The sequence below is a fragment of the Maylandia zebra genome, linkage group LG6 (genome assembly GCF_041146795.1).
Source record: "Maylandia zebra isolate NMK-2024a linkage group LG6, Mzebra_GT3a, whole genome shotgun sequence".
Lineage (NCBI taxonomy): Eukaryota > Metazoa > Chordata > Actinopteri > Cichliformes > Cichlidae > Maylandia > Maylandia zebra.
The window spans coordinates 10,021,762-10,029,447 of record NC_135172.1 but is presented as its reverse complement, the minus strand read 5'-3'; the positions used below and the strand labels follow the sequence as shown (position 1 = coordinate 10,029,447).

Here is a 7,686-nt window from a genome sequence, read left to right as displayed (position 1 = left end):
GAGAAACAGACGGAGGGGGTGAGGGTGGGCTTACCGACGGTGGACGTTGGGCGAGGGCTTGAGTGAGTGCGGCCAGTTGTTGATTTATGTGCCGAAGCATGTGTTCGTGGCATTCCAGAATTGCCTCCGGGGTGAGGACGGGTTGCTGGGTGGGGTTTGAGTCCGCTGAGTCCATGATGGCTGGATCGTTATTGTTACGGTTGGAAGGAGGACTCAAGCGCAGGACTCCGGTACTGATGCTTACAAGAAGAGTTTATTTACAAGTCACCAGGTGTATATACAAGAATGTGCAGGGGGGTGTTATATACAGCTGAGTGGGGGAAGAAGGGGTCTCCAGGGAAGTCCAAGGGAAAGCATACGTTCTTCAGAATATCCACTCACACGATCACAGGTTCACACTCCAACACTGCCACACGGGAAACACACGGGGAAAAATCCAAGAGGTTCTGTAGACAGGGAGACAGGGTTAAGGACGATGCACAGAGGAAAACACTCTTCACTAAACTTGCTGTAGCTTTGACTTTACTAACGCGTGGTAGACAACGATCCAGCGACGAACAGCAGTCACCTCCTGGCTTAAATGCTGCTCCCCTTAATGAGACACCTGGGTCTCATCTCCCGAGGGCGTGGACCAAGGGCATGAACCCACAGTGAGTTCCGCCCCGGCGAGAGAGAAGAGGAAGAGAAACAGAGAGGGCTGATCAGCGTGCAGCTGATCCGCCTGGCCGTGACAGGAATACCATTAATCCCTGGGGGAAGAGACACAGTAGACAAATGATGTTGTCTGTATACTGAAAACAGCTTTTATGGCATATTGTTAAGGCCAGTATGGGTTTCAGATAAAGCTCACGTGCATCTACAACTTGTTGATAGCAGGAAATTAACTGTTTCGCATCACCTCCTCGGTTTTAGTTAAACCTACTTTTACAGTTTACAATGTACAAATAACTGTTTACTTTGAGCTTCTCACTGAGGTTTAAAGAAGCCCTGCAATTAACCCGGATGCACCCGCCAGGGGGAGAGTGGCGGGGTCGGGGGATGCGGGTCCCCCGCGGAGGGAGGGAGGAGGTTGGGGTCGCGAGATCCCCCGAGGGGATGGGATGGGATGGGAGGGCGGGGTCGGGGGATGCGGGTCCCCCACGGAGGGAGGGAGGAGATTGGGGTCGCGAGATCCCCCGAGGGGATGGGATGGGAGAGAGAGAGAGAGAGAGAGAGAGGGAGGGAGAGAGAGAGAGAAGCGAGTTTGACAGAGAACACACGTGCAAGCGTGGATGATAAAGTCGTGTAAAAGGTGGTCGAGAAACACCCCGGTGAAAGCACAGCGCGTCGCGCGGCGAGATGATAAGAGCGTGGATGGCGGGTACTAAGCGCGTCGGGGTTACAGGTTACAGAGGTGGTGGCGCTTGCTGTACAACAACAACAACAACAACGGCAACAAGGTGCCAACGAGAAAGAAGAAGACGAAGAAGACGAAGAACTCGGAGAACTCGGAGGAGAAGGAGGAGGAGGAGGAGGAGGAGGAGGAGGAAGAACAAGAGGCCGAGGAGGATAACGACTCGACAGCCTGAACGCTCGCAGAGGAGGAGCGCTGCTCGGAGGAGCAGGAGGGCGAAGACGACGAGGTAGCGGACCATGGTTTACCGGGCGGTGCACGCGGACTACGCGATCACGGCCAAGAAATTCGGTTGCAATTATGCCAGGCTGATGGCTCGCAAGGCGAGCCGAAAGGCACAGAAGGAGACGAAGACACAGAAGAAGAAGAAGAAGAAGAAGCAGCAGACAAAGATAACAAAGAAGACGTCGACTGCGGGCGGGGGGTTTCGGAGCATTGGCGGGAGGACGCCGGCCGTGCTTCAGGTGGCGTTGATGATCCTAGGCGCGATCGCGGGCATTGCGATCTCGGTGAAACTCGCGACGCAGATGTAGCCGACGATTATGACGATGATGACGATGAAGAAGAAGAAGACGAAGACTATGAAGACAAAGACTAAGACGAAGAAGAAGAAGAAGACGACGACGACGAAGAGGAGGAAGACGATGACGACGAAGAGGAGGAAGACGATGACGACGAAGAGGAGGAAGACGATGACGATGAAGAGGAGGAAGAAGAAGACGACGACGAAGACAACAAAGAGGAGGAAGAAGACGACGACAACAACGACGACCTCGACCTGCGAGGACGAGGCCCCACCGAAGAGGCCGTGGCGGCGGCGCGAGACGAGGCCTCCTCGTTCATGGCCTACTTCCCGCCGGAGATAGAGGACTCGGTGATCGCCATGACCAACCTGGAAGCGGACAGGTGCAGGCCCGCCATCGACGGATGGAAGCCAATGGGACGCGTCGAGTTCCGAGCCTACGTGGGGCTGCTCGTGCTCGCCGGCGTGTACAGGTCGCGGGGAGAGGCCTGCGAGAGCCTCTGGGACGCCGAGAGCGGCAGGTCCGTGTTCAGAGCCACGATGCCGCTCAAGACCTTTTGAGCCTACTCGAGCGCGCTGCGCTTCGACGACAGAGAGACCAGACGAGCCAGGCGAGGCGAGGGCGGCGGCGGCAGCGATAGCTACGACAAACTGGCCCCCATCAGAGCCGTGTGGGACGAGTGGTGCGCGAGGTTTCCCGCCATGTACCGCCCGGGACCGGAGGTCACCGTCGACGAGAGACTGGTGCCGTTCAGAGGTACGTGGTGTGTGTGTGTGTGTGTTTGTGTGTGCGTGTGTGTGTGTGTGTGTGTGTGTGTGTGTGTGTGTGGCTGTGGCTGTGGCTGTGGCTGTGGCGTGCGGATGAGAGGAGGAAGAGGAGCGGGAACAACGACAACACTAGCTTTCTGCTATTGTCGTCGTCGGGTTCTGCGGCTGTGCTTTTACATGTGCTTTTACTCACGTCTCTCCCTCTCTCTCTCCTCTCCCTCTCTCTCTCACCCTCTCTCGCCATCAGGATGGTGTCCGTTCAGACAGTACATGCCCAGCAAACCGGCCAGGTACGGGATCAAGATATGGGTGGCGTGCAACGCGCGTTCCAGCTACGCATGGAAGATGCAAGTCTACACCGGCAAGCCCGGCAAGCCCGGCAAGCCCGACAAGCGCGGCCCTCCCGAAAAGCACCTGGCCACTCGAGTGGTCGTGGACCTCACCAAGGGATTGACGCCGGGACGCAACGTCACGTGCGACAACTTTTTCACCTCGTGCGAGCTCGCCGACAGGCTCTTTCGCAAAGGAGGCCACACCGTGCTGGGCACTCTGTGATCGAACAGACCCGAGATCCCCAGAGAGCTGCGCTGCGTCAAGGGCAGGGCCGTGGGCTCCGTCAAATCCGTAGTACTCGGCGGCTCCGCGGGACGAGTAGGAGGAGGAGGAGGAGGAAGAATAAGAGGGCCCGACACAATCATCCTCTCCTACGTGGCCAAGAAGAACAAGAACGTGCTGCTCCTCACCACCGCTCCTCGCTACCACCATCGCTCCGGCCCCGAGCCCCGGCCTAGCCGCCCCATCAGCAACAGCATCATCAGCAGCAGCAACAGCAAAGGCAGCAGCAACAGAAGCAGCGGCAGCAACAGAAGCAGCGGCAGCAACAGAAGCAGCGCAAAACCACCCTTGGTGCTGCATTACAACCGCACCAAGGGAGGCGTCGACAACCTGGACAAGGTCGTGAGCACGTACAGCTGCAGGAGAAAGACCCGCAGGTGGCCAGTGGCCCTTTTCCACAACATGGTCGGCGTTTGTGATGTGGAGGGAAATTCACCCCGACTGGATGGGGATGGAAGCTCAAGAAGCGAAGGCTCTTCCTCGAGCGACTGGGCAAAGCGCTCGCGCGCCCCATGCTCGAAGCCAGGGCGTTGTCATCATAACACACATATGCCCCGAGGGGGTTGCCACGACCCCCCCCATCACCACCATCACCACCATCATCATCATCATCATCATCATCATCATCATCATCATCATCATCAATACCATCCTAATAACAACACACACGCCCCTCGGGGGTCACCACGACCCACGCCCCGAGAACAGGCGGGCGCACAAGGGTTAACAGTGTGTGACTGCTGTTGTCAACCACCTCTGCACTCTCCTCTTCTTCTGCTTCTAAGTTCAAAGTCATCGAGTCATCATGACTCATGACTACAGAAATATGCTCTGTCAACTTGATTTAAGTCAATGGCTGGTACTTGACTCAGGCACGAGTAGTAAAAAATAAATCCTGACGTGTTAAGAATTTGTTAGCGAGGATTTAATGAGATACTAACATATGGAAATGCTGCAAATTCATGAGCGTGCACATCAGTTTGATTACATCCGTGAAATGTCATGCATGAAAAAAAAATATGTGCATGACTTTGTATTTCTTCAGATTCACAGTGTAGTGATTATTGTGTAAGTCCAGACTGAAGTACAGTAGACCTGGATTTAAAAACATGGACAAACATAAAATGACAAAATTCAGCATGTGGCAGGGGTCAAAAAAGCATTTTGATTTCACAATAGTGCAAGCATTGTGGCATTGCAGTACATTGAGATGTAATATATCTTTATGTGAGGGAAAAATGCTCAAGTCAAGGTTATTCCAGAAAATATGAATAATCCTTATAGAGCAATGTCTTAACTGTTAAATATCACGACACATTCATCACATTCAACAGCTGTGTTGCCTCATGTGTTACCTATCCCATTGTGGAGCTGACTACTGGGGTTAAGCCAAAAATTGAGGTGAAGGGTGTTACTGGAACCCATATGTGAGGACATGAAGCTGTGCTAAATGGTTTCTGTGTCTGTATGGTTTCACACATACATCAGAGCAGCATACAAACATTTCCAATGATACGTTTATGACATGTGTCAGAAAAGATTAAAAAGTAATTAAATGCAAAATTTCACCCAGGTAAAAAGCAAGATAATCAGGCAGCGTGTTTTGATTTAACTCAAACTAGGTACAGGTCTGAAAAAAGACAGCCATGTTTGAATGCTTTTCCCTCTGACCTTTTTATCGAGCTGGATATGAAAACTCCTTTTATGCCGTCATTATCACCTTGAATGTTTCATGCATGATTTTAACCCAGACTAAGTTGGTGTTTTTTGGGGTCGTTTTTTAAACTTGCTGATAAAATAACCCTAAGACATATTGCTGCTGTCACAAATTCATCCAGCTTTTTTTTTTATCACATTAAAAAAATAACGGTTTATTTGTTATTTATTTGTTCATTCATGTTGAGCATTTGTCTAACATTTACTTTGTCAGTAACCTTTTCACATTTGTAGAGGTTAAAGTGTTGAAGAGTACAAAGGGTTAGACGTAGGAACGATAAGAAATAATTCAAAGTCACATTTTTAAGTTAAGGTTAAAGTCCTGCCTTCAGTCACTAATAGGCTTCAATGAGTTTATTGTGACTCAATCTGAAATCTCCCCAAAATAAATAATTTTAAAATGAACACTTACTTTAAAATCACCAAGGAAGACATATTTGAAATAAATGCTTCCCTTGTTTATTTATAATATGGTGTCCCAGCCAAAAGTACATGTCAGTTATTACTCTGCCAGGTTTTTGTACTCCAAAAATCTTAAGATTGTGACACCTGCTCTCCTGCTTGTGTGAAAGTTTAATTATGGATCTTGTCAATCACCGATGATTCCAACACTTCCAAACAAGTCTGAACATAAATTTGGACATGGACTATATTTTCTAGTTTTCTAATCAATTAAATATAGACCACATTTAGTAGTTGTACACTTACAAACCTCTCTACGGTGGAAAAACAAACCTTGCAGAGAAACAGTTCACCACTGAGAAGACACGATCCATCAATCCATGCATATTTGTCAGCAGATGTGGGTTGTTATGTTCAGTGGTTTCAGAATCATGCACTTACAGTTTTTTACAGACGCTAGGACACATTTCTCAATACTTAAGTCACTTTTGCAAAACTCTTCACACATTTCTCCTAACTGACCGTCAGCCTGGCAAAGCAGTTCATTTCAAATTCAAAATGCACTACAACTACCAAAACACTTCATTCAGGTCTCAAATGAACACATTCCTCCAGAACACTAGCAAAGGTTGACAGCCGACAAACACACTTTGTCACCCACAAAACAATGACCTAAAAAACACTAACAACATGTAGCATTACACAGTGTTTTCCTGTGTAAAACAAGGAAACATCTCTGTTTATAATTTCAATATATGTTACTGGAATGAATCAGACATCATGTATTTATGTTTATGTATTTTTATTTTTTTGCACTAAGTAATCCCAAAATACAAGAATTTGTATACACACCATCCACTGATACACATACAATAGTAATGCTAATCTACTCGGTCTCCTCCATTTGGCCACAGGTTCTCATCCACATCACATCTTATGTCATCTAGGGTAATACACCTAGGAAAGAATCTTCTGGCTGCCAGAATTGAAGGAGTTGAAAAATTGAAGGAGTAACACCTGTGTAGATGTTCATCTACAATGAGAACAAGCTGTGGCTGGTTAAACTGCATTGTTAGATTTAAAATATGTTTCAATAAAATATTGCCGTTGGATTTTGCTGTCTTTTCAAGTTTTGCATTGTGTTATTGTTTTGACCATAAGTTTAACAGTTTTGAAAAGAGTATGTAAGCACATGCAAAATGTCCTGTACGTACAAAGCTTTTTGGCAGTTGTTGTGTCTGAGTGAGAAGATGATTCATGAAATTTGAGAGATGTAGTCATTGAATGCATTTTGAGCCAAGACAATGATAACTGGTCCTCAGTTTAGCCCACATAGACTTCTGTTGTGCTCACTGTGTGAGGAGTTTTGCAAACGTGACCTAAGTATTGGGAAATGTGTCCTAGCGTCTGTAAAAAACTGTAAGTAATGCTGTCTGCTGGCATCACTTAGCAATGACCTCCAGCTTGCACTGGAGCAGTGTGCAGACAGATACAGTGTGTGGTGGCAGTGATAACACCTGCACCTGTCGGAGGCCATGGTTCTCAGCCAAAAAAGAGTGGAGTGCCAAATCTGGGTGGTGAAAGAGTTGCTGTCTCAAGAGAAGGAACTTAAGTATCTCAGAATGTTGTTCATGAATAATGAAAGAAGGAGAGATCTGCAGTAGGTCGGTTTATGCAGATGTTTCCCATACGAGCTGTCCACAGCTCATATGGCCACAAGTTGTGGGCAGACGCTCTCCTAAGTGATAGGATCAGTAGCTTATTGATTTGGGAGGAGCTTCTGCTCCTGCACTTTGTACACACTAGAGAGGACAAAAAAGTGAGCAGAGGGACTGCGTGATCAGTTATAGCTGCTGCATGATAGTGTGTGATCTGAACTGTGAATCTAGTGCACACAAAAGTAAAGTGTTTCTCTGCTTTGGAATACAGTTCAGGTCCTCTGTGACAGAAAACTGTGAGTCTGCAGGGAAGAACGGGAGAGTTTATGTACCAGGAAAAGTGTTGTTCCACTTTAAAGTGTGACTAGGTCCTCAGTGACACACTCTGTTCTAAAGAACCTTACCCGTGTGTGTGTGTGTGTGTGTGTGTGTGTGTGTGTGTGTGTGTGTGTGTGTGTGTGTGTGCGTGTGTACATGTTTAGACATCTTAGTGGACAGAAAAATTGTCATGTTACTATACTTGTGGTGACTAGCAGTCACCTATAGGGACAAAATGCCCGTCCCTAAGAGTTTGAAGGGATTTTTGATACTCAAAATGTGGTTTTAGTGTC

General features: G+C 48.2%; 1 long non-coding RNA gene across 1 annotated transcript; it reads right to left on the bottom strand.

Annotated features, from left to right (window-relative positions):
- Positions 1-234: 234 nt before the first annotated feature.
- On the bottom strand, positions 235-720 carry LOC143419136 (uncharacterized). Its single transcript, XR_013099114.1, has 2 exons — positions 531-720; positions 235-446 (listed from the first exon to the last, which is right to left on the bottom strand). It is a non-coding gene; the product is annotated as an uncharacterized LOC143419136 (long non-coding RNA).
- Between the last annotated feature and the right edge of the window lie 6,966 nt (positions 721-7,686).